The 25433-nt window shown below is 40.3% G+C and overlaps 1 long non-coding RNA gene across 1 annotated transcript; it reads left to right on the top strand.

Annotated features, from left to right (window-relative positions):
* Positions 1-13581: 13581 nt before the first annotated feature.
* LOC115250751 (uncharacterized) lies at positions 13582-14457 on the top strand. The gene is made up of 3 exons (XR_003889334.1): positions 13582-13697; positions 13954-14050; positions 14338-14457. It is a non-coding gene; the product is annotated as an uncharacterized lncRNA (long non-coding RNA).
* The last annotated feature ends 10976 nt before the right edge of the window (positions 14458-25433 follow it).

The following is a 25433-nucleotide window of genomic DNA, read 5'->3' on the forward strand; positions in this document are numbered from 1 at the left end:
TCTGGTCAAAGGTGCCATTTACTGGTATGTGTATAAAAAGGAACAAATAGAGAACAAAATAACCCCAACTTAATGCGCAATAGTGTACCTACATGTACACACATCATGCACTCTGTAATGATTTACTAATTGATCTAGTGCTATGTTGCAAAACAGTCATTCATATCAGTGCTGGCTTCTTCTCAAAGGGAGGGTGCTGTGGTCTTATCCACCCGCTGCAGGAATTCATTAGCATTGCGCAGTGAGTAAGTCTTGGCAGCATCCAGCACGGCCATGCAAATGTGACTGAATAGCTAATGCATCACAAGGAGGAGGAGGCTTGTTTGTCCTATGTTGGCGATTTCTGAGGGGAACACATTTACAGAACAGCAAACACCACTGGTCCTCGTCTCAGTCAATTCAGGAAGGGAATATAAGTGTGAAGACATGTCTTGGGCTCCGAGCCCACAGCTTGTCCCGAAAAGTCAATCATGTGTGGCCCCTGTGAGGAAGTGGAAAGGCTGAGGAAGGTTCATTTTTCATTTGCTTTTGCTGCATCATTATGACAATGCGTAGTGTCGTCGGGCTCTCATCAGAGATGTAGCCCGGTCTTTCAGTGTAACAAGATGTGCTGTGCTGGCGTTGCCAGGACGTTTCAGAATGTGCACAAGCCTCAGTCGCCAGTCATGTCGAGCCAGCATTTCCTTGGGCACAGAAGGATCTTACAGGTCACGTGATGCATAAATAAAGTCTAGATATCCAGCTGTGTCATAAGCCTGGCCAGGGATCTGGCAACGGAGAGGCTGTTAAGGATTTATCGAATGCCAGTGGCTGTAAACAGTGGTTACATGCAGTTGCAGTGCTCCAGGGAGCATTTGTGGATAGGAATGGATTGCAACCAACATTTAATCCTATATTAATTAAAGTATCAGTTGGGGACTGAATCTGAGGAAATTAACTGCAAACCAATCAGATAATGGAATGTGGCTCTTTTTTTTTTCTTTTTTTTTTGGAGTCATTGGGTAAGAAGCTATATTTCCAGTAAAACCCTTTGATAAGTAACTGAAGAATAACGACACCTGTAACTTTTTTCTTTTTTCTTTTTTACATATTTCAACTGTCGGACACAAAGTACTTTATGCATTTAAACAGTGACTATCGAGGACATTAAATAACACATTGGGAAATCAACGCCACTTCCCTTAGACTCACCAAGAGTTTGTATGTGTGAAGTTAAAGGTTGCAGCAATAACTTTAAGATCAAATAGATCCCCAGGGATTAAAGTCCAAATTGAGTTCTGCTTTAGACCAAGCTTTACGAAATCCAAGTTCACCATTTGCCCAACACTAACTCACATTTAATTAAAATCATTTAGAATTTGGGTGAACCAGTGGTGCAGCCCTTCCTGTCTGGATAGAAAGAAAGATTGATGGGGTTAGCTGTGGGGTATTTTGCTTCTTTTTCCTGTTTTTACAAAGTCACGCCAGTTCTGTTGGAGAAAATGACCTCTTCTGGCTTTAATCCTGCCTCCCTCCAGGTAACCCTTGGGATTGGGTGCAAGTGTCCATGGGAGAAACATGGTGGTTCTCATAAATGTTTTCTAAATTCTAATTCTTTATGATACTGAGCAGTTTTTAAAGAACCTCTCTGAATGTCAAGAGCAAGTCAGCTTGGTAAGATAAAAGGCTGTGGTTGATCTCATTTCATGAAGAACCATAACTGATTGATGCTATTGATTCCATGCCACCTGGACAATTATATGTTCTTTGTTAACACCCTTAAACCTTTTTGTGTGTGTGGAGGTGTGTATGTGTATTTGCAACATTTGCTAGAGAGATAAAGAGAGAGACGCCACAAGGAATGATGCCCTCAGCAATTTAGTAAAAACCAAAAACAACCCTAAAGGAGAGTCAGAGCACCAATTGACAATAATTGAATCAGATTTGATGCTCAAAACACTGAAACAGCCAGAAGAAGCCATACAAATACACAGGACCTAAAATCTGCAATAATGATGAAACCCAGGAGCAAATAGTAGTTTTATGGTCACCAGAAGATCTGACTAATATTGCTTTCACACTGAGATTATCACTTCGACGTGAGGTTTTGTGACGCCGGTCAACCCGCCTCGGCTCAGTGTTTAGGCCTTTTCACATTGCCATCAGTAACAGGTCTCATCACCCACTAACATGGGCATGGCCGTTTTTCTCATACGGCATTGCGTCGACAACGTTTTACCGGCGTCAAAACACTGCAAGGCCACAGCAATGGCCAGCATGGACGTCGAGTTGGTGATCAGCGTTGTTGTTTCATACATTGTAATTTTGTCCCTTCATTTTTCATTTACAAGTTCATCGCAGATTGAACAATGTCCAAGCGATAATTTAGCCAAGGTGGATGGAATTTGTGGTTTAACATTTGACTATTTTTATTTTTAATTGAATGCTCCATGGATTAGGCTAATAAGTGAAGGAGAGGCTCCCAAAGAATTTGGCTAAAGACTATTTTAACGCTAAATGTTAACAAATACTGTGTCTGTATGTCTTACTGTCTTAAATTCCTGACAACAGTGGAGCATGCGGAGGCCAGTGGCACAGCTAGCTGCAGAGCTGGCGATGCTCTCCAGGACAGAGGATGTCACAGCTGTACAGTTTGTAAAGCCCTCCGAGGCAAACAGTGTTTTTCGATTTTTGGTAAATGAAATCTTCAACTTGCTCAGGAGGTTTTAGCCAGTGCTCAGTGGCTGTATGTCAATTTTCAGTGTTCATAATAAAGCCACTCTGTGCGTCCCAGGCTGATAATATAAAAATAAAAATTGCTCATTCTCTTCTTCTCCACTGGAGCTAGCAGCTGGCGGGTCTCGTGCTTTTGTCAGTTAGCTGCCATGATCGATAAAAAGCTGTCACTCCAGAAGCTGTAAATAAACAACCCCCAAGCAGTGGGATTTTCCCGAGCATGACGTACTTCAGGTATGCGCTGACATTAAAGCTCGTGTAGCTACACATTTGATATGGTTGATTGAAAAAATGGCAAAAATCTCTCCAGAGATTAGTTTCTGGTGACAGGATGTCTGGTGGCTAAATCACAGCGTGACAGGCAGGTACATTAACGTCATCGGGTAATTTATGGGGACGTTGTTCATATTGCAAGTGACCTGCCTCATCTCAATAATTTCCTGGGTTGATTGCAGGGTCATTCGACTTTGGACAGGACGCCGTGACAAAGGGCTTAAGTATCTCCTGTCAGAGCTTTGTTTGTTTGTTTTTTTGGTCATTTAAATAACGAACAAAACAAACATTTAATATCCGGGAGATGAGGTGTCGCGCTTCCAAGCTGCCATGGGATTTAATTTGATGGGAAAGAAATTTTAAAAAAATCCAATCAAATAAAAAATCAGCACTATTTTATGGCAGACTGGATTGCAAATACTGAGCTGCACTGTGAGCCAGACAATTCCTCCCTCATCACAGTGAGTCCCTGATTCTCATGCAGCTCTAGCCAGATGCAGGCTTTACAGATTGATTTGACTTGCAAATCTTTATCGTGGGAGAAATTGAATGTGATCTAATCCTTTACCTCGTGTACTCGCAGCATCCCATACCAGGTAAACTTGTTTCTAAGTGAAACTAAAATCCTCTCTTGATGAATTACATGCAAGAAATATGAGATTTTTTGAGTAGTAAGTATGAGTATATAGAAGCACATAACGACGTATGTTCTATAACAATCAATTGTCTATAACAATTTTTTCATGGTCACTCACTACAAAACAGTTGATGGAAGTCTCAGCTTCCATCTGGCAATAAGCCATCAGTGCTGTCACTGTTATTCTAGTTTAACCTAAAAATCTAAAGTCAACAGTTTCACGTTTGAATGGGATTAAATATGTACAATTAAGGAATTACATACAGGAGACAGAAGACATGCAATGCATTAAAATTATTCTCTTTCTTTCACAAAAAAGAGAAAACATCTCTTGCTTTAGAGTTCAACAGATTTCCATCCCCGAAAATGAAAATGGTATGTTTCGAGCCATTACAGAAACCATAAAACACACAAATCAGGCTGTTTTTTTAGTTGATGGAGAGACGGCCTAGTCTGTTGTAGAATCATATGTTAAACCATCAAATGAAAAGAACTGCTCTTGCTATATCTACATAGCACAATTTGTACCTATATTCTGTGTAGCACATTGTAATTTGTCAAATACAGAACTTTGTGTCATTGTCTAACCTTCATTACACTAGACCTTTATCAAACTGTGACTTTGTTTCTCACCAAATGATGCCAATAAACATCATTTTCATGTTATGCATTTGGCCAATGGGTTTTTGACAATATTTACATAGTGATATAAAATGAACACATAACTATGACAAAAGTAAGAACAACGTTGAAGCAAGATGAAGGGCTGTAGAAAATTTTTAAAAAGAAAAGAAAGGCAGGACGGGTCAACCAAACACAGGGCTCACAGCCCGGGGTGAGCATATATATGCAATAATTTAACACGATCAGCAGATGGTGGTGTGGAAAAATGATGACTGTAAGCCTAAAAGGTCAGAGGAATTTACTACGTTTCTTTTTAATGTGTAAACAATAAAGGAGAGCATTAAAGATAATAAGATGCTTAAAATATGTTAATTGTGACATGTAACGTTCCTTAAAGCATCCATCACCTTTAACAAAGCAAGGTGGACTCAAGACGCTGGAATGCTGCAGCTCAGCATAGATGAGCCAAGCTATAGGGAAGGTGCTGTCCTGATACAGTATATTAAACCTTCATTAAAAATGGATTCAGCTTCATTTATCCCGCTTTCTGTTACCACCTGTCAGCCTTGCTCATTTAATCTCCCTGCATACTTTGATGATTAAAGTCTCAGAAATAAGCCTCTGTTGTCATCGGAGTGGGATTTAATTCTTGCGGCAGGTCATTGAACTGGTTTGACATGTTTCAAAGACGCCCTGATAATCCTCGTGGACACAGGATATCACTAACTTGTTCCCAAACCTATGATGGCTTGGTTAGACTTTGGTTAGTCTTTTTTAAAACTTTCAATCCCACTTTTAAATTTCCTTCTTCGATAAAATAAAGAGAAAATGCTCATTGAAACATCACACACCTCATAAGTTTCAAAAGTTTACTCAGTGTAGAAACAAAATAACTTTTTGTAAAAGTTCTCTATATCAGACGTTCAGATTTCAAGAAAGTTTATTTGTCCTCAGGGGGCAATTACGGGCCTGTAAAAGCATCACACTATGTGGAAAAGTGTATATTTTATATAGTGTATCTATAAATACACAGTACTGTAAAGATAGACAGATATTCATGGGCAGATCAATGGTGGTGCAGCATGTTGAGATACAAAATATAAAACAAACATTGTGCTTGATTAGTTGTTTTACCATGATTGTGAGGTGGATCACCTTAGTGATTGTGCGTGTGTGGGGTATGGGGGTGGGGGCTGACTAATTGCTCACATAATAGCGCTCAGCCCTGTTCTTATAATAGCATGATTAATGCAGCAAATGGTGGCTATTTCTTTAAGAAAAAATGATAAGAATATGAATCAAACTCAACCAACTAGGAATTTAGGACCATGAAACAAATGAAAAACTGATTCTGATTCTGAATTCTAGTTTAACATTAAGCAATGAAGAAATTGGCAAGCGACTTGTTCCATGAAGGTGGCACGGCTTCAGTGCCACACCGAGCTAAAGTGCCTTCAACAACCCAGGTTGACGTTTGATCCAGTTCTGAGGCCACATTACCCCTCCTGGTAGGAAAAAGGTCTCCAATCAAGTGTTTAATCATAGAAAAGCGGCAGAGTCCTCCTCTCCACCACCACCACCGCTCTTTGAGAAACAGCTTCTGAGGCCTCCCGCACCGATGGAAAAGTGAGTGGGGCCCCCTACCGTGAAGCCATTACGCCGGCGTCATGGCCACCAACATGACTGGAATCGTTGCTCACCATGTCAGTGTGAGACAATGAAGGAGCATCCAAAAGTGTGATCTTACCGGCCTGACTCAGGTACAGCTCTCATCCGCTCCCACTTAAATGCAGTCAGATGCGATAAGCGGTCTTTTCTGGGGCTCTTTTGATTTTTGCATTTCAAACGCCAGCCCCACCATGTGTGAAAAAGAAGGATGAGCTACACTTACTTTGTAGTAAAATACAGTATGGGAATGAACTTAGAGTACTTTTTTGATCCTGACTGCTGCTGATTTATATGAAAACACACAACTTATTTTTCTTAATGTATTCTTTAATGTTCAGATACTCATAAAACACAAAGGTTATTCATACTTCTAATAGTAAAAAAAAAGGCTGTTGGTGTGGATCAGGAAGTCCCAAAGAAACCACTTTCTCTGTCTTTGATAGTGGAATGTCCAAACTGCTCTCAGCACGGCAGCGTCGGAGTTCCTGCTTCTTTCACAGCTGTTGTAGGGGCACCTTGGGTCCAGTAAAAGGTGGTAGACCCCTGAACTTTGCCATGCAGAACACCGTTTGTTCCACAGGTATCAATATCAGCCCCTTCCCCATCCGGTTTAATCTTAATCTATCCTACCTAAGCGTGATCTTTACCATCCTGTTGTTTCTGCCTGAGTAATAAATCACCTTCTTATGCACGTTGTTTCACCCAAGATGGCGGCACACCTGCTCAATAATCCTCAGCTACCTCCCTTTTCCTGTAGCCTCAGGTTGTTTTTTGGTGAAAATTCCAGTTTGCATTTTTAGGAGCTTTCTTGTCTTGGTGTCAGTGGTTCCCGCCTCCTCCTTGTACCAGATTATTATCCATGTTGTATATCTGATCAACGGGAGGGAGCAGGTGCTGCAAGCTCTAATCCGGTTATGACCATTCAGTTGACTATTCAGTACCCCTGGACTCCAGCTATGTTGTATTCGCAGTTCACTCCCTTCAGTTGTCTCACATCTTATGTTTCTTTGACATCATCCACTAATCATTGAATTAATATCTCGCTCATCCATGGCGTTCAGTCTGGTGACATCCAAATTGAGAAAGTGGATGACATTTGTTCCCTTCTGGAATTAAAGCCACTATTTTTAATGAGCTGGCTGAGTGCTATTGAGTTCTTAATGAAGGCTCTTAGCATGCTGTTAATGTTTTACTGCTCTAACTAATCAAGTATTCATGTGCATGGCAATTAGTCTTAAATATTCTTGTAGGCATATCACAAGGAACAAGAGTCCACCCGTAGCTGTGCCTGCACACTATATTTGCTGGTTTTCAATGGAATCCTCTGGGAATTCTCTCTTGCCTCCCACAAACCAGTCAGTACTGGAACTCTCCCTTTTTTTGCATATAGGTATAAGAAAAAATTCCTCCTTTTTTCCAGTAATAAATCAGTTTTTGTAACAACAAATGGGATCAAATTACACTATTTTGCCAGGCACAAGTGGTAGCTCAGTGCCAGAGCATCATAGCACTGCCGAAGTGCTCTTAAGCAAGGTATTGAACCCACAAATTCTCACATAGGTCTGCCTTTACCCATATGTGCACCCTCCCAAGGTCCATGGAAAATAACTTATCGATGGGACCGAAACGGACGGGAAAAACTTTTCGACACAGCATTAAAGCATTCTTAAGAAAAGAAAAATGGCTGGATTTTTTTTTTTTTTAAATAAGCAAGTGCTGTGGAGAATATTGTTTATTTTTTATTGTTAATATACACTATATCATGTTATTTTGTTAGTGTTTGACTTCAGTCACAGAAGCCTGTTTTGATGTGTCCCCAGTGGGGAGTGGGCAGGTATACACATCTGCTGCAGATAACGTAGGCTCCTACTCACACACACACAAACACACAGTGTATATTTTATTTCAGTGTGAAGGGAGAAGTCCTGAGGTTAGCGTTTTAGGTTAAGGATAAACTGGCTGAGTAAACACATTTGTACAGACCTAGAGGGCTGGGGTGATACCTGTTGAATGTGGTTGTGTGATTGCCATGCGAGGGCCTCCACACTGTTCTATTTGTCTCATCACGGCCTCCACAGTGTCTCATTTTTAATGTTCTAGAGAATGACATTGACGTATACTGAGAGAGCCCCAAATTGCAGCCAGCGTGCATGCTTATGCCAAATAATACCAGTTCAACGCTGGCTGATTCAAAATAGGATGCCACATTGCTGCAGCTAAGCTAGTCTGAGTGGACGCTTCTTTTAAGGCTTTTTCCATAAATGCCCTTGATGAAGTGCATCACACGATGATTACAGAGTAACAGAATAACACCGAGTAACTCCTACACATAGAAAGGGTTTGATCTCTGGAATACTGGACCTATAGCTCAGCTTGGATAGCTTCATGTAATTCTGCAACCCCTCCGCTCCGTGTATAATTCACCACAAATGTTCTTCCTGACACTACGTAAACTAATTAGGGTTTTTTTATCAGTAGAAGACCACCATGCTAAATTTTAGCTTTAATTATTTTCCAGTTTGGCAGCTTTTCTCTTTCAAGATGTTCGGAACACCCTGCAGACCACTCACCATTCAAGTAGGCGACAAGCCCTGTTTAACCAGCGGATCAGTAAAATGGAGCATCGAGTGTGGCTTTCAAAGTTTGAGAGGAACGGGACTAGGCAAACGTTAGATCCATTTTGCGTGTGATGTAATGAGCTTTGCATTCCTTTGAAATGATCTGCGTTTCCCTTGAGTCAATTAATTTGCCATTCAGTTTTAAACCCCATGAGACTCATAATGCATGAGCCGCAGCTCATTTCAACTGCATGTCATCTGCAATGCAACACCAAGCAATAAGACGCATTAGAAAGACAAAAAAAAGCACTGAGGGAGAGCAGACCGTGCCAAGCAAGTTATTTCCCCACATATTGTGACTTACATCTATAGTCTAGTATATAGATAAGCACTAGTAATACAAGGTTAACTTGTTAGGTTGCGTTATGATCAAGCCCCTCGACATTGATCAAATTTGATATTTTGGAGGAAATTTAGACGCCAATAAAATGGTACTTCACAGGGCTTGTCAATTATTTTTCTACATGTCATATTATATCCATTTGTAGCACTGCTTCCAGTGTTGTATATTATGGTAGATGGTTCCTATCCATCACATTTCAACTAGCTTGTTTTGTCATATTCTATTAAATCTGCCTGGGCCCTTCTGAATCAACAGAATGAGCTCCTGCGCACTGCAAGTGAATGGACACAGTCACTTCCCATAGCCAGTCAGATCATTAAACACTCGTGAGAACCTGAAAGGGGCAACTTTGCAAAATATCCTAATTAAACCTGGAGATAAAGTAAAGGCCAAAACATTTGGACACACCTCATTCAATGCATTTTCTGGATCATCTGACCATCATTTCTTAAAGTAGTGATGGCCACTCATTTCTCTTAATTTAGCTGATTGGTTCTTGCAATAATATTGTCCAAAAGTTGTCCAATAGGGCTGTCGGCTATCTAACAACCTGACTTCAGCACAACACAACTAATGGTTCCAAACCCATTAATGAGGCAAGAAATTCCACTAAGCAACCCTGAAGAGGCACCCCTGTGAAGTGAAAACCCTTCAGGTGACCACCTCATGAAGCTCAGTGAGAGAACACCAAGGGTTGCTGCGCTATCAAAAAAAAGCAAAAGCTGGCTACTTTAAGGAATCTAAAATACAAGACATATTCATTTCATACTTTTTGTTAAGTACATAACTATGAATGAACACATGGAAATGTGTTCATTCATAGTTTTGAGAATCTACGACGTAAATAGTGTTGAGAATGAAGAAAATGCATTGAATGAGGTGTGTCCAATTGGGCTGTACTGTACATTAACGGTCAACAGCTATTGCTGTATTTTTGAACCCAGCACATTAAAACTGTCATAAACATGACCAGACCGGCGGCTTCCAGCATGGCCTCCACATCCATAGATAGGGAGATATGAATGGATCGGAATTGGATAGATAAACCAAGGAGAATGGAGTTTTTTTCTTTACCATTTAACTTCAGTCACAGCTGCATCAACATGTTCAATTGTTTTGCTGTTGCATTCTCAAAACCAAATCCTCTGTTTGCTTTTGTTGAGTTCATGAATAGTTTGTGTTGTTATGTCTTGCCGGTGTCTTAAATGGCAAAAATCTGCAGTTTACTGCACCCATTTGTTTACTCTCACATGGGTAGACTATTAAAACTTCTTTTTTTCCCTCAAAGTGTAGCTAAAAGAAATAGGTACGAAGTTTTTCTTTATCATTATTTTCTCCGTTTCTCACAGAAATATTAGTTCCATCTGTTTACCCAGTATCACTCGGTACCCTTTTGCTGTTCTCTGTCTTGTTAGTTTTTATTTCAAGTTTGATGCCTTTTTGGGGTGAATTTTTAGTGTAAAACAGAGAGGAGGGGAGTCACTTTAAGGGATATATGCGCCAGTGAGCCGTGTTGGGGGAAAAAATGACATAAGGATGACAGGTTTTGCTTAACTTTTTTAAATATGAAGACCAACGTGGATACGGCACAAGCATGCCGGCCAGGCTATATGATTCACTGCATTTGACAAGTTGTTACAGAGAATGTTCATATAAATCAAGAATAAAATGCATCCCAACACTAAACCTTGGAGACAAGAATATGCAGTGGAAGCTCAGCGATAACCCACCAGTTAGCTTTGATAAACTTTAAAAACAGCTCTTGAGCTCAGGAAGATTAAATTATACTAATACTATTAAAGGTGCTCTTTGAAGGAGAAATTCCTACCATTCTATAGAGTAGTTTAAAGCTTATTCAATGATGGAGACGTCAGTCAATCTTTATTTATATGCCTACAATCAAAATTGTTGCTAGGTGCTAAAATTATTTATTTCAGAGAAATATTAAGCTGACTGTCAAAATGGGTTTGATTCTATTTAATTCAATTTGGTGTCATGATTATTATTTTTCTTTAACAGGATCAGATTGATTTGTGGTGACCCTCCTGCTGATGGTAAAGGAGACAGGCATGTAGTAGAGGACAAAAGTAGAATTCACATAAATCATCCATGTACCGGTAAGTACAAATGTACACAGTATAAAAGTGTAATTATGTTCAAAGCCTAAAACAGCATGACTACAATAATAGGTTGCTGTTACGCAACTTTGATTTAATTGTCAGCTGTAGATTAATTCACTTTGAGCCTTCTAAAGAACAAAATGTTCAGCAGGTGTCCTTTTAGCTATAAAAAAAATTGAAAAACAACATCATGCTGGCAGCTAAAAGTAAAATTCTGTCATCCATTGGGGGTCACTATTATCACAGATGATATTACCAGTGTATTGGTTGTTATTCATTTTTCAGCTCTGTAAAAAAAGAACAACATAATTCATTTTAAAGCTAAGGACAGAATGCCCAGATAACGCACACAATAGGTTGTGTGTCCTTTACTGTCCTCTGTGTCTGGCTCATCAAGATCTTCAAATGCATCTCGAGAACAAAGGGGAAAAAAGCCAAGAAGGCCTACTTTTCATTCCTTGTTTGTATTGGTTGCTGAATTTAAAACACTTTTATGTAAATGTAGTAGAGCGTACGAAGGCAAAATGATAGAATATGTCGAGTCACACCTGGAATCTTGATTTTTCTTCACTCGCTCTGCCTAAATGACAACCTAACGTAAAGGAAAAAGAATTGAAATACGGGGAAGATAGGATAACCCCACTGCATGAAATTCACAATAAACATGAAAACAAACCAAATTACATTAAATTGTAGGTTAGTTATCAAAGAAGAGTCAAGCAATTTTCTCTTGTTAAAGGTCGGCACTATTACTGCAGTAGGGACATGTGAAACTATTACAACCAGCAGCGGATGACTGCGCATTAGGGTGAAAAGGGAGAAACGTCAGGTGTTATGACATTGTGAGGCGAGTGAGTGGGTGATCAATGTGCACAGGTGAGTAGTGAGACAGCCGCATGAAGTGAGGGTGTGCAGCACAGCGAGTGATGATGGAGCGTCTGAGAGTGAGAGAGTGTGAGAGCCAGTGCTAATAAATTGCCTGTTATGCTCGATAATTACTAAAGACCATGATTCAACATGGTAGGGGCATATTGAGGGGGAGGTGTCTTCACCCCACTGTTGATATAAACAGTGTTAATGATGCAACTGCTGAACTGGAGGTAAGAATCTCCATTTTGCTCCTCATTCCAGTCTGGGAGCTGCAGTAATGGCATTAATCCTCTGATTGCACATGTTTCTGAAATACAACTAATCATTCCCTCAATTTCATGAGTCACAGTAATAAAATTGTACCTTGCAAAATATGGATTTCTGAATAAAATGGTGCAAAATTGATGTTCCTGGAATAACAGGATTGCACTGCACTTGATCTGTGTTTACTTAGACATAACAAGGGAATGTTCTGAATGTTAACAGGCTATAGTTTTTCTTTTGCTTCCTTAATTTGTGTCAAGAATATAATCAAGAAATATTTTCTAATGATTTGGTTGAGCTTAGTTTATAAAGAAAAGTTCAGACAGACTTAAAATAGATGCACATATGTGAGTTAGTGAGAACTTAGGTTTTATTATGATGCCATAATTCATGAAGTGGAAAAGTTGTTTTGTTTAGAAATATTTCATTATTCAGAGTTCAGAATTTGCATAAATTATTTTGCTATTCCAAAATGAAAATATACAACTTATTTTTTTACCCATTCTACTAATCGGTAAATATATTTTTGCTTCGAGCAGTTTTGTTTAGAGGGGTCAATTGGGCATACGTTATATAATAAGAATCCTTTTTCTAATATGAACTGAATTGATTGTTTGTCTACAATATAAACACAAACACGGGAACCTGTTTTGTGTCTGATGTCTCTTTTGATTTTTATTTTAGAAGTAATCTACCTGTATCTGGTCGTGTATTGTTTCAAGGTTTAATACAAAAAAGGAAGGCTGCTTGAATTAAAATCACAATTAAAATCACACTTTGACAAGTCAAACTGTTATCAATCAATCAATCAGTCTCTATTTATATAGCGTCTTTTACAATCAAAATTGTTTCAAGGCACTTTCCAGAATCCCAGGGCCTAACCCAAGACAAGCAACAGTGGCAAGGAAAAACTCCCCTTTAACAGGAAGAAACCTTGAGCAGGACCAGGCTCAGAAGCAGAAAAACTACACAAGAATCAGCATAACTAGTCTGCTTGATGAGGAGGAAGAGAAGAAACCTTGACCCAGTGGGGGGGGGGTGACAGAGGCCTGTCAGGTGATCATGTTTCCGGACCCCTGTTGCTGTAAGAGAGGTTGCCATCTAAAATTAATCTTTCCCTTCATTTTCTTTTTAAAAAAGAAAATGACCATTAAGGGTAAAAAAAAAATGTAAAGAATTCTTATCAGTTTGAATTAGCTTTAAAATATCAGTCTTGCAGGGGAGCATTGAATAGAACCAATCAGACTTGCGTTTCTCCAAGGAAAACCAAAGAGTTCAGAGTCCGAGCGCAGAGCCGTGTCTCCTGCAGGAAGATCAAAGCAGCTCCAGTCAATCACGGCTTATTTAAGACATGAAAGACAATTAAAAGCCTGCAAAGTTTGGCCTCTAATGTTGATTTTGTATACTGATATGTTTAGTGAGTGTCACTGGTTCAACCTTTCCCCTTCAGTGATGAGAGGCTTTCATGCACTAGAAAGGGGGGTTTGTGGGTGGGTGGGGGGATGAAAGCAGCAGACACATCTGGTCAACTGCGACATTACGCCTCCCTCTGCTGCCTTAATTAAGTAGGTAGCCGCAGAGCCTCATTTGCAGGGCAGAAAGTTTTTTGATCCTCAATGGCTCACAAAGTCAAGCTTTAGCAGTGCAGCATCATCATGCAAAAGAGGGAGTCACTGAGAGGCTCGCCTATTAATTCTGACTTGGCTGAAGCGCCGGCTGTGACAGGGGATTGTTAAGTTTGCCTGAATACGAATGCAACTGGCTAATGAACTTTGCTGTGGTTTTATCGCTTAAGCTTACATACATCTTGTAATTATACAGATTGCTCCTGAGCAGATAAAGTGCCACATCTGGGCTCATTAGGATGCCATGTAGACATTAAGTTGGCAAACCCATCCAAAATCAGGCCACAGACATGGTAAATAATGATAATTGCATTGAACGTTTAATGCATAAAATATGAAGAAAAGAAAAACTAAACTAAAAATACTATAGTTGTGCCTGTTGCACTATTTTACTTTGTTTTTTAAGCTTTAATAACCAAATATTCTTGCTCCCTTTTGATCGCAAGGATTTGGCTTGATTATGTTTTAACAAATGTGGTGAATCATAATCAGTCACCTTTTCACCCCTCTGAAATTGAAACCTTCAGTGCTCCAAAAATGGTTAAATATGACTTGATTTTATTTTCTGCATTTCAAAAAGGAATGTTGAGTAGCGGACGTGGCAAAAGAGGACATTACTGCAAAGAACAACCTGACAGCAACCTGAACGCAAAATGAGATCGCAACGTTCAGTAAAAGGCGGAGGGAAAACAGAAAAGACAAACAGGTTTTCTCACATTTTAAAGGAGCTTCCTGTAACCTCTTTTCAATAAAGCTATTAATCAACACCAGGGTTGCGCTCGGCTCCCTGTCAACACTGCCTCACCTTCAGAAGATAAAAGATGCTCGCTTTCCCTGTCATTGCCTCCCTATTGAACGCGAGCCATTCCCTGAATGGGGTGACCTTGGCCCGTTGTGGCTAACCTGAGGTCACTCTATCAACACACAGCTGAAGCATTCAGCCAGCCAGAGCCTGCAGGAGAAGCCACAGATAACAGGCTCCTTCCTTTGAATTACCCATTATGCTGAAATGAAGTCCAGAGATTAGACTGGAAAGAGCTGGAAAAACAGCAAAACACGCTGCAGTACTTCCTGCAGGCATGTACCTGATTTTAGCTCAATCAATCAGTGCTGTCTGGGACTTTAAGCCCTTGCTCCCCTGTTGTATCACTAATCTGGAGCTACAAGGACTGCTGCATTAGAATGAATCCGGTGCAAATTGGATGTTGCAGGGGAACAATGTGATCTCCCCTCCTAGGTTAGATTGCTGTTCAGCTGTTCCTCATTAGAAGACAATCTCTCTGAGCTTTGCCCAGGACAGGCAAGTAATACAATTTTGGTAAGAGATGAGGAACCCGGGGCAGAAATTAGCAGCAGCATTGACTAACTTTGAAAGCATATTAGCGACCGACGAGGAACCAGGAAGATCAGAAGTGCTAAAAGAAAATTTGAGTTTCTAAAGTGGGAGTGAGACAATGTCTTTATGCTGCTTAAATGTGTGAAACTCTTCAAAGCTTTACATGGACACCGACTTCTTAATTATTTTCAACCAAGAGAGAAAAGTGTCCTTCCAGTTCAGCACAATTCAGTCTGTCTGCCCTGGAAAGTTTTTTCCCCAATTAAGGCTCACACCATAATGTCTGGAACTTGTCTTATAAGCTTATTAAGTTGTCTTACTTAGAGTCACTTGTTCAATTTTATGTTCTTTTCTTGTAATATGAAGTCTGATGCGTGTGGGTGAGTGTGGGCCCAGGTGCAAAAGAAGGAGCGAGGTGGAAGAACAAAGTCCAGAATGCAAAATCTTTAATCCGTTACGAAGCGGGAGGCCGCACATTTAAATGACTAGCAGCATCAGGCAACCAAACAGGCAGGGAAAAATCCCAAAACAAGGACCAAACCGGTCGTTCACAAGAAGGATTAGATACAGGAATACAAAGACACTCTGGCAAGGAATACACAGCGTTAAAATACACAGGAAGACAAGACCCAGGTGATGACACTGGACTGACTCTACTCAACTCACTCCACACTCGAGCAGTACAAGAGTTTTAAAGTAAAACTGGAAGCGTATAAGAAACATACAATACAGATTTTGACATGTAAATATGTGACTTTTAAATGTACACAAAGCTAAATAATAATCCTTTTTATGACGTGGCTCTAGGGGGCGACATAGTGGCACAGTGTTAGCACTGTTTCTTTACTGCAAGAGTGTGCTGCAAACCACCGCGGGACCTGCTCCAGGGCCAAAGTGCAGCATTATCTGCAAAAAGCAGCGATGAAATCCAGTAGTTCCCTTGCCAGACCCCCTTTGGCCTATGGTGGCATCTAAAATTCTGTCTATAAATGTAATGAACAGAACCGGTGAAAAATGCACATGCACTGGGAACAGGTCTGACTTACTGCTGGCAATGTGAATCGAGCTACTGCTCCGGTCATACAGGAACCGAGCAGCTTTAAGTAGAGGGCGCCCGACCCCATCATCCTCCCACAGGATGCCTTGAGGGATATGGTTGAATACCATCTCCATGTCCATTAAATGTGGACTGGTTGGGCAAACTCCCACAAACCATCAAGCACCCTGTGGTGACTCTAGATCTAGTCTGGTGTTCCACAACCATGATGAAAACTGCAGTGTTTCTCCTAAACTCAAAGTTCAACTATTGAACTATTGATTTCTCCCCTCTAGTGCCCTGGAATGGACTTGTCTAGGGAGGCTAAGGAGTCTATTCCCTGATAGGTGGAACACACTGTTCAGTCCCCCTTTTTAAAGATAAGAGCCACTACCCCAGCGTGCCAGTCCAGAGGCACTGTCCCCAACATACTGCAGAGGCATGTAAGCCAAGACAGCCAAGACAGTACACTGGGAGACTTGAAGTACTGAGTGTGAATCTTATCCATCCCCAGGGCTTTGGCACTGAGGAGCTTCCAAACTACCTCAGTGGCTTCCGCCGGAGTGAAAAATGAATCAACCTCTTGTTCCTCAGCCTCTTCTTCTACAGAAGACATGTCAGTCAGATTGAGGAGGTCCTCCTATTCCTTCCACCATCCAATATTATCCCCAGTTGAGGTCAACAACTCCCCACTTACACTGTACAAAGTGTTGGTGTGTTACTTCTTCACCCGCCTGTGGCGCCGGACACGTTGCAAGCATTTCTTCAACGGTGACTGTAGCCTCCCTGAAGATCTGAGTTTTTGCGTCCGTGACCACCTGAGGTGCGACATGCTCGGCAGGCTGGTTCCCATCTGCTCCCTGAGCAAACCAGCCTTGAGAAGACTCCTTCTTTAGCTTGACAGCATTCCTTACTTTCATTATCCACCATTGTCTTTGAATATTACCAGGATCAAATCCTTCCACCACAATTAGCTATAAGTCGCAAATTGCAGACAACAAATAGCGCAGTAGCCTGAATCTACTTACTATACAAATTGCAAACTAAACCCCTGGCATCCCAGCAGGCCCAAATTAACAATGCCACTTGTTTAATTTACTCTGGCATTAAAGACCATTTATATGAATCGGTGCCCACAGCCTTCCTGTTATTTTTGTTTAGCCCACCATTGTTTAACTCTTTGTTTCTAAGAGCACTACTGAATCCTTGTAGACACATAAAGTAGGCCTTAATGAAGCAATCTATTAATCAATAAGCATTGTATTTTGATCAGCAATGCATTATTTATTTCAGTAGTAGGTCTAAGCCATGTAATAAACAAAGTAAAGTATTCTGAGTCAGTGGCTGCAGGGAAAAAAACCAGACAGGATGAATGAAACCTTGGCTTTTGTTGGGCCTGTGATCTATAATCTGATCCACAATGATCTGACTGTATTAGCAACTTGATTCCAACACACAAATCCACAAAAAAAATAATCTTTTTTTAAACAATAGAAGCTGCCTAACAATGGGTGGGCTTCGTAATCCCGTGTAATTTCGGATGTCATCCTTTAGCCACGTCACCTGTGAAAATGGTCTCTCAACGTAGTGATTTAATACTGGCAGAGTTAGCAATCTAATGACATCTAATGCTAAATCTTTGAAACACTGATTCCTTCTGGCATCTTGAAATGTCTTCCAGCCAAAAAGCATAAATGGCTTAAGAAGACAGTTGATATACCAGTTCTTCCCTGGCTGGTCTCCAGCAGACAAGTGAAAAAATCAACAGGCAAGTCTTTCACTCCTGGTCAATTTATTGTATCACCAACTCTGGCCAGAAAAGCTCCAGTGTGCAGAACACTTCAGTGGGTGCAGGAAGGTGCATTTGAACATAAGTTCTGCATCAAAACAGAGCAATGAAGGTCTCTCCTTCTCCTGCACTAATGTACTGGCTTTCAGCTGTTTTTTGGAAAGAGGAACCCAGGTCTGTGTCCTGGTGTGAGAGGTAGAGACTGGATGATTTAAGGTCAAGTTCCCTGCAACCACAGGGTGGACATGTGCACCCTGGGATGATCCCTAAAAGTACCCAGTGTATCTCCAGTATCCAGCTGGAAATATTTGTTCACAGTTTTGATTTCCATCTACACAGATCCGAGGAGTTTTGTGTACAGACTGATGTGTCACTGTACTGTACAGCCTGGCTGCAAAGCTACGTTCAGCACTTGATACCAAACTGAAATGCACCTACAGGGCATCTTCCTGATCCAGAATTCTTTCAATGCAGTCTAAAATCAGCAGCCAACGGGTTGAGCTGGGTAATCGGAATTTCGGGGAACAACCAACGTCATTGATAGCCTTATACAGTAGCCATTCTGGCGTTTAGCCGAGTGTGCAACCAGTTGTATGTTTCTATAAACTTATTTTTCAAGTTGCTTGAAAGAAGTTGCTTGGCTTTATTAGCAACTAAATCTAAAAAGCGGCAAACACAGTGAATTAGCTAGACACTGGGCTGCTGTTTGAACCGTGAAAACATGTGTTTGATGTCCAGCCCACATTCATTAAGGAAAGAAAGGATGGTGTCTGATTTGCCATGAGGATCGGCTCTGAGAAGCTCAACAAGTCCCAGGTAGGCATTGACCAACTTATTTGTGTGATCTGTACTTCACATATAGACAGAGGACCTTATTCAATGTATTTTTTCATATAAGGGAGTTGGAAACTGGTAAACAAATTTAGAGCTATACGCTAACATACTCGTAACACAGAGTTAAGGTTATGCAAGGATAATGGGTTTAAAATATATTTACTGAGAGTGTGCAACAATCATGAAGTCATGCAGTCACACTTTACCATTAGTTACAACCTTGAAATATGCAAAAGAGACTTTGAGACCCAAGAAGTGTCAGAGAATTAGTGAAGGTTGTAAAATCTTTCAGAGGCCTCAAGCCTAAACCTTAAACATCTATAGCAAAAAGGGAAGAGTAGTAATGGGCTTTTTGGCACCAGTCAGCATCCTTTCAGTGACAGGTTGGATGTCCTAAAGATGATGATCATGAATTGCATTAATATATTATGGGAAAAAATATTCAATCATTTTTCTTTTTCTCCCTGTAATTTAAAACTTATTTAGAACTTTTTGTTGAACTTCTTTCTATGCATGTAACTATGCTTATTGGTTGGGTTTGTCCATCAAGCTAAAAAGGCAGCTTTTTCAATGACAGAAAAACTAATTATTTAGCATCCATTAATGACCTTTAGCAAGGGTGGAGTGAATGCCAGGGAAAATGGCCCATAACAATCTGTTTTTCCATCCTTGCCAGGTAACAGGTTACAGTTGAGGTTTTTTAAAGTGCTTTTTGCAATTTTTCTGTTTTTTTCACAAGTCCTGCAATGTGCCCGGTGATTTGTAGATGATCACGAGGGCAGAGTATAAAAGAAAAGCTTGCCTTCCCAGAATCCCTGTCATTATGACCTGATCCCAAATAAATAATAATAAGAATTAAGTATGAATGGATAATGCTTTTAGGACTGGAATTATTCCCTGAAGAACAGAGGGACACTGAGATAACCAGTGCTAATTCTGTGTTTAGAATCATTTTTAAATGTATTTCTAGTCATATGCTGATACATGTAACCTTTCACATCATCACATGGACATCATTGACTGAACGGTCCATTTTTGGACCACAGTGTCGATGCTTGTGTGCAGTGACTATAATTCTGAACTTCAGCCAAAACAAAAGAACCTTTCCACCATAATCTAATCCAAAATCATTTAAATTAAAGTAACAAAAAATGTCCTATTCAGTATTATGAGATAATTTATCATTTTAGGAATGACACTGAAGGGTTTGGTGCACTGGGTGGACATTAATGGTTACAAAAGCTGGTCAGGAATTTGTGTTCAATGAAATAATCTGAAGATTAATCCTCAGAAACATAATTAATCAATGGAGATCTACTTTTTGTCACTATAACAGCTTTATTTATTAATATAACATTATAAATCATGTACACAGATGTCCACATTTATCAGGTTGGATTAGATAAGGTTAGTTAAGGTTAGGTTAGGGTAGGTCAGGTCAGGTTAGGTTAAGGTGTTGGTTTAGAAGCCGTATCCCTCCCATTTGGATTCCAGAGGACAACCTGAGGCTGACCCCGGACACATAGAATAACGGCAGGAATAAGTGAAGGAAACCTGAGCAGAAGCTTGTGCTTCTGGATGAGTTAGTCCATTATTCTCTCGCTCCTTCACCCCAGGCCTGTGGGATATTCCCTCTCCCTCCCATCAGACTGCGCAGGGACCCACTGTACACAGCCAGATTTCACACTGCGCATTACTGAAGAGTCTTAGAATGGGAGATTATTTCGGCGGCGCATGCAGCGGACAGTGACATGACAAATGGGCAAAGAAGGAAAAAAGGATGACATGCACTAAAGATTAGGAATCACATCCCAATCTCTAACAGGATTATATGGTCTATGTCGGAGCTTTCGTTGCCACCACAGCAGCACCCCGCAGGGCTCCAATGACACTTAACTAAAGGCTGTAGGGAGAATTGTGTGATGGTCACTGGCAAGTGGAAATCTCATAAAACCAAATAGATTTATTAAACATTTTGATTGTTGAACCTTTTGATTTTTATATTTTCTTAGATCTTCGGACTTTTCCTTAGACTATAATTCTTAATGAAAGGAAACAATTTGTGACAAGTTTTTTTAAGTGTCTGCTGTCCGATTACTGTTTTATGTGCATTCTCCATGTAAAAGCAGGATATTTGCCAGTTTTCTTTCTTTCTATCTTTATAGTAAAAATGACGACAGACAGAGTTGCTGACAACTGGCAGTAGTTGGCTGAGGCTTGCAAAGTATCACTTCATTTGACAGAAAATAAAAGACAGCTTATAACAACACTGTTTCATTATATATCTTTTTAAACATAATAGAAATTACAAAAGCATCCGCATGCATATTTGCAAGTAAAAGTTTTAAAATATAACCAATCACTTAACAAAATATAGCGGGAAATGATCTGGGTCCACACTACTAGGCGTGGTATAAAACCGGGAAACTCTCTTCAAAACTGTTTCCTTTGAGGGCTCAAGTTGGGGTATGAAAGTTGGAGTGCAGATTGAATTTTCAAACTGCCCCATCCTGTATTACTCATGATATCAAAGGGCTAGCAGTACAAGGTAAAGCAGCGCGTTATCGTGCAAGCTGAGGGAAAGGTACAGCAAAAGCAGCCTTTGAATGGCTGAGATGTTCTGTGGAAACTTTATTACAGGCTCCCTCACCAACTGCCGGCCTTATCGGACGCTCACTCGAGGAAGCTTTCAGGAAGTTTTTGGAGGAAGTGGCCCAACATCTTTATGAAGTGCAACGCCTGCACTGAATACAGATCAGGTAGCAGCAAGCTATCTGTTCCTCATCATTCTGCCCTCAGGAGGTGAAAAAAAAGGAGAACTTGTTGTGGACTTTTGGTAGACTTAGTTCATGCGCAGGAGTGTTAAAGATATCCAAATTGTTTATGTTTCAATTAGCATTGGGTGTCACGGTCCTGGGTCTACTGTGTATCCGGTGCCGTGTTTTCGTTCTTTCTCTCCCCTTTTGTCAGTCATTAGGCGGAAACAGGCGAGAGCATTGGGACCAGCTCTACTACCACCAGAGCTATGTCTCCTTTCTTCCCGTCTGTTTTTGTCATTGTTTACATTTTGTTTTCCCATTCCAGTGTCTCCTAGTCTCCTGCCTTTGTAATGATTTTTTTTACCTCTTCTGCCTTGTGTTTCCACTGATTTTTGTTTATCTTTTAGTTGTTTTAGCCTACAAACTTACCTCACTGACAAGCTTTTTTATTTGCTATTTTAATTTTTTAAATAAACTCTCCACGACTGACTTTGAAACTTGGTTTTCTTTTCATCATGGGTCTGCATGTGGTTGGACCGCCCATCATATTGGGGTCCTCACCCTGTCTTCTGAGTCAATGGGCAGTGAACAAAGAACTGTTAGAGTTTTGGTAGCTACATTTAGACGTCTCGGAGCATTGCTATGATTTACTCAAAGACGAGTGTGTGAGTGTATGGTGTATGTGCTTTAAAACCTGCCCAGGCTCTATTTTCGCTTTTCATCCTCTTTCTTGACAAGTAGTAGATACAAACAAAAAAACAACATTTTTTTTGTTACATTTATATGATTTTTTTTGCTTTAGGGGCTGAGAAATGTGCTTTCTTTGTGGGAAGAAACTCAGCACAAGGCCTACTGCCTGGAACCAAACCCAGAACTATCTTGCTGTAAGGGGGCATGCCAGCTGTGCAACTTGGAATAAGATTTCCTCCCCTAATTTAATCCCTGAAGTGAGCAGTGAAGCTGTTACATACAGATACATGGAGTAACATCCATCTCCACACTATTATTCCATTTCGTATGTGTTGTAGTAACTGCTGAACAAGGAGTTTGGCGCAGTTAAAATGTTAAATCAGAATATGAAAGACTTTTTTCTTCACACTGACTCAGAATTATCTAAAATTCTGAAAGGGGAACAAACTTTCAAGCCCTCCTGTACCTCAATAACTATACAGCAGATGATGTTTAACGAAACAGGTAACATTTAGATTAACAGTATAAAAATCCCTCCAAACTCAATTAGCTGAATTTATTACATACCTACAGCCATTCGCTACCACTTGCCAGGCTTTAACCTTTTTTAATACTTGTTATAATTCATGTGGTCACACTAAAGTTATACCCTGACCTTCTCCTTTAATCTCTTCATTAATTAAAAGTCTCGATGTTTATACACTCTTTTGACTGCCTTCTCTCCGTGTCAAAAGGTCAGTTTTTCCCCCAGACAGAGATAAGGGAGCTTTTGACATCGCCGCTAGTAGGGGTCTCTTAGAACGCCTGATAACGCAGTGCCTGCATTATCTTTTATGTTAAAATCCCTTGCCTTGTTAGCATGTTTAAATGATGGATCGCCCTCTTGCCGTCTGGGAGCCTCAACATCCCTGCAGCCTGGAAACCCCTTGCGCCCTGCATTCCGATGATAGATTACACCACCTTTATCTCGACTGCTTGATTATTCCTCATCTGTGGCTAAAGCCAATTCCGACCAGGGATGTAATCACCTTGTAATGTTGCCTGAATTAGTTTGATTATGCCAGGTTCGTTTTTACCTTGTTATCTGGCTGGATTACAATGTTCACATTAAACACCGCAGTCAGCCAGAGGAATGAAAGATGCACGCTGAGAGGAGGAGATATGCCTTCATAACACTGCATAATAACTGTCACATAGTTGACTTATGTGTTGCAGACATTTCACATTAAATATAATAAACAGCCAACACGCCTGCAATTAAGTAGCTTCCTCTTTGCTGTCCATATAATCAGGGTGAAAGCTTCGGGAGAATGACCTCTTCAAATTATCTATCAACATATTAGGCCAACAATCATTTACAGATGAGATACTAATTACATTTTATAAAGCGGGAAGGGGACATTTTCATAGATTACAGTCATTATTAATTACTACCGACTTCATGAAATCACAGGCAGGATGTGATTCACCATGGTAGCTGACCTTCAGCCAGGAATGACAGCTGTGCTAATTTGATGATACGCGCGTTTCATGTTGCCTGCTTTGTTTTTGTTCTGGTTTCTTGCAGCTGCAGCTAATTCTCAACGCTACACATGACCAGAGCGGACATTAGTTTTGGAAATAAAAAAAATCATGAAGAAAAAAATGGAAATCATCATGGCTTTGAAATTTTAGGTTATTTTCTCATTCTGTCTAGGTATTTTTGTGGTTTCCACTCTTTCAGAGGAACCAGCCAAATGAAGCTTCTAAGGTACCAAAGGTACACAAATTATGTGGGATTTTAGGAAGCACACAATGTTATATATATACAGTATATATATGTTAGAAAAGCCAATCTGCTTGCATGTATTCGAATAGACAAACTACAAATAATTGCACCCTTTTACTTGTTTAATTTTCATGAGCAGCTAAAAAGATGATGCCTGTGACTGTGCCTGTGTAGGTAGATAAAATAAATGAAATGACACGTAAAATGAAATTTGAAAGCAGCTTCCAGTGAAGCAGAGCTATCCGCCTTATTCCAAAATGACCAGAATGAGAGACAATAATGTAGCCAAGGGGGTGTTTCAAGTTTTCATTTATTCTTCCCATAAGTGGAAGGCAGAAAAGCCACTTCTGTTTGTAGTTGTTTATCGGCCCCCTGCTGGGCCACATTCAGAGTTCCTATCTGAGTTCTCTGATTTCTTATCTGACTTGGTCCTTAGAACAGATAAAGTCACTATTATTGGAGACTTTAATATCCATGTAGACGTTGTAAATGACAGCTTTAGAAATGGCTTCATTTCATTACTTGAGTCAGTTGGTTTCCTCCAGCAGATAAACCAACCAACTCATAGCTTCAACCACACCCTTGATCTAGTTCTGACTTATGGTGTTGAGGTAGAACATGTGTCAGTGTTCCCTCAGAACCCAGTCCTGTCAGACCATTCTTTGATCACTTTTACATTTATGATTAAGGATTCTTCTATGCTCAGAGCACAGTCTTACTATAGCAGATGTCTTTCAGATAATGCTGTAGCTAAGTTTAAGGAAGCAATACCTGCGTTGATCCCAGGACCACTGTGTGTTTCCCCAGGGATCAATCATTATAATCTTAGCCCTGCTGAGGTTGACTCTATTGCTGAAGGTGCAGCAACCTCACTGAGAATCACGCTTGATTCTGTTGCCCCCCTGAAAAAGAAAATAGTAAATCAGAGGAGGTGTGCCCCCTGGTATAATTCACATATCAGGACCCTCAAGCAGAAAGTGCGAAGACTAGACAGGAAGTGGCATTCTTGTAAAATAGACAGCTACCATGTAGCCTGGAAAGAATGTCTATTAGTTTACAAAAGGGCCCTCTGTAAAGATAGAATAGCTTATTTTTCTTCAACCTTCCTTTTATCTATAAAATTCTTGATGGTGGTTGTGACTCAGTTACTGGAGCACCTGCAGAGAAACACCCTGTTTGAGATGTTTCAGTCAGGCTTTAGAGCTCATCACAGCACAGAAACAGCACTTCTTAAAGTTACTAATGATCTTCTCATAGCTTCAGATCATGGACTGGTCTCTATGCTGGTTCTGCTGGACCTCAGTGCTGCTTTTGATACAGTTGATCACAGCATCCTGTTACAGAGACTGGAACATGTGATTGGGATTAAAGGGACAGCACTAGACTGGTTTAGATCATATTTATCTGATAGATACCAGTTTGCTCATGTCCATGGTGTTCCCTCCTCATACAATAGGGTTAGCC

The sequence above is a fragment of the Takifugu rubripes genome, chromosome 8 (genome assembly GCF_901000725.2).
Source record: "Takifugu rubripes chromosome 8, fTakRub1.2, whole genome shotgun sequence".
Lineage (NCBI taxonomy): Eukaryota > Metazoa > Chordata > Actinopteri > Tetraodontiformes > Tetraodontidae > Takifugu > Takifugu rubripes.